The 2,362-nt window shown below is 35.3% G+C and overlaps 1 non-coding gene across 1 annotated transcript; it reads right to left on the bottom strand.

Annotated features, from left to right (window-relative positions):
• Window positions 1–862: 862 nt before the first annotated feature.
• LOC121210565 (small nucleolar RNA R71) lies at window positions 863–969 on the bottom strand. Its single transcript, XR_005905681.1, has one exon. It is a non-coding gene; the product is annotated as a small nucleolar RNA R71 (small nucleolar RNA).
• Between the last annotated feature and the right edge of the window lie 1,393 nt (window positions 970–2,362).

Genomic DNA, 2,362 nt, shown 5'->3' with positions numbered 1-2,362 from the left:
AAAAGATAGTAATTACTAGTACTTTTAGTCCTCGTGGATACGATATTTCCAGTCTCACCATAACTATACTACTGTTCGATAGGTGCGCTTGCCTTATGTCGAATTTTTAGTTAGTTTCACGGCCATCAAGTTTTTGGCGCCGTTACCGGGGACTAAAATATTAGGAATGCTTAATTTTTATTACTTTAGCCATTTTTTTATTTTTATTGCAAATTAATTTTTTTAATTTTTCTTAAATTGCTAAATTTTCTTTTATTTACTTCTGGCGGATTTTTATAGTTTATGACTAGAAGAAACCCGTCGGGACCTCTATTTTTTGATAGTGAGATCGAAAGCACGCTAGTAGAAACTGAAGAAAAATATGGAAAAGCCTACGATACATAGAGGAAGGGAAAGATGACGATATTCAACCCACAATCGAGGAGATGGCTGATAATCAAAATAATTCGTTACCTCTTGTGGTTGATGCAAACCCAGTAAATCAGGATCATGTTCCTCAGACTATGTATGATTATGCTAAACCTACTTTAACAGGAATTGAATCAAGTATATTAGACCTACTGTCGCTGCAAATAATTTTGAACTAAAACCTAACACAATTCAGATGATACAACAGTTTGTTCAGTTTGATGGTTTGCAGGACGAGGATCCAAACACTCATTTAGCAAACTTCCTGGAATTCTGTGACACTTTTATGATCAATGACGTTTCTGACGATGCCATTCACCTTCGGTTGTTTCCATTCTCATTGAGGAACAAAGCTAAACAGTGGTTGAACTCGTTACCTCGAGGGTCAATCACAACTTGGGAACAAATGACCGAAAAATTTTTACTAAAATATTTTCTGCCGACTAAAACAGCTAAATTAATGAATGATATTTCTTCTTTTGTGTAGATGGATTTAGAAACACTTTATGATGCATGGGAGAGATACAAGGATCTATTGAGAAGGTGCCCGCACCATGGGCTACCCCTTTGGCTACAAGTTCAAACTTTCCACAACGGTTTGAATCCCTCAACTAGACAGATGATTGACGCAGTTGCTGGTGGGACTATTAATAATAAGACACTTGAAGAGGCTTATGAATTTATAGAAGAGATGTCACTGAATAATTATCAGTGGCAAGTCATGAGGACAAAGCCAACAAAAGTAGCCGGCGTTTTTAACTTCGATTCGGTTACTATGCTCTCTAATCAGGTAAAACTTTTGAATATGCAGTGTGATGCAAGTAGAGGTGGAATAAACAATTTGGACTATCCATCATACGGCATTACCAAGGAGAATGAGCGAATGAACTGTATGGGTAATAATCCTCGACCTCAAAATAATCCTTATAGTAACACTTATGATGCAGGTTGGAGGAACCACCCAAATTTTTCATGGGGAGGCCAAGGAAATCAAAGACTGTAGCACCCCTTACCCTTACCCGAGGCCGGGATAAGGTACGAGGCATTACCGGACAAACATACAAACATTAAACTAAAATACGGGCCATAAAATTTCATTATATTTTTCAAAACGTTGATTCACTTACACTTAGTCCCTTATTTGAGTCTACGAAGCCCAAAACATACTTTAAAAAGGGTTCAGGACTAAATCAAGAACTTACAAAAATCTTGGAAATTTCATGCTTTAAGGCTCCACACGCCCGTGTCCCAAAGCCGTGTTCCATACACGGCTGAGACACATGGTCGTGTCTCTGCCTGTGTGGAATATACCTAGGCTATTTTCCAAGCTTTGGTCAACCTTAATCTCTTACACACTTATACAAAATCAAAAGCATATAACATGGTATTCATTTAATGATTAAATATTCTCAATTAAACCACAAACATAGCATTTGTATGTCATCATACATGTGTATCTCATACTTATTTTACCTTGTTTATTATAGTACCACTTATACATTTATACCAAAATTATCATCTTACCAAATATCTTCAGCTTAATCATCAAGCATTCATATTTAAAATTAGATCATATCTTTATAAAATACCAAAATTCAGATGCGCAAAATAACATGTTTGCCTGAAACATTTCAATTCAACTCCATACCCAACAAGCATTACATTGAGACTAGTCATATATATATACATGTCATGATATATATCATTCTCTTTCTGTTTTCTTATAAACACATATCATTTATTTCATTATATCAATATTTCATATACCATAGTTTCCATGTATTCCACATATATTTATTTTCCTCCTCCTCCTCCCCATTCCACATCCTTAATGTATATAGCATTCTTGTAAGTACGATTTCACAATTTACTAATAAATGCTCACATCAAACTGTCCACATGAGTCATAGTCACTTATTTATAATTCGAGTTAAAGAGCTCCAAATTAAGATCC

The sequence above is a fragment of the Gossypium hirsutum genome, chromosome A11 (assembly GCF_007990345.1).
Source record: "Gossypium hirsutum isolate 1008001.06 chromosome A11, Gossypium_hirsutum_v2.1, whole genome shotgun sequence".
Taxonomy (NCBI): domain Eukaryota; kingdom Viridiplantae; phylum Streptophyta; class Magnoliopsida; order Malvales; family Malvaceae; genus Gossypium; species Gossypium hirsutum.
The sequence above is the reverse complement of the archived record's forward strand: the minus strand, read 5'-3'. Positions and strand labels throughout refer to the sequence as shown.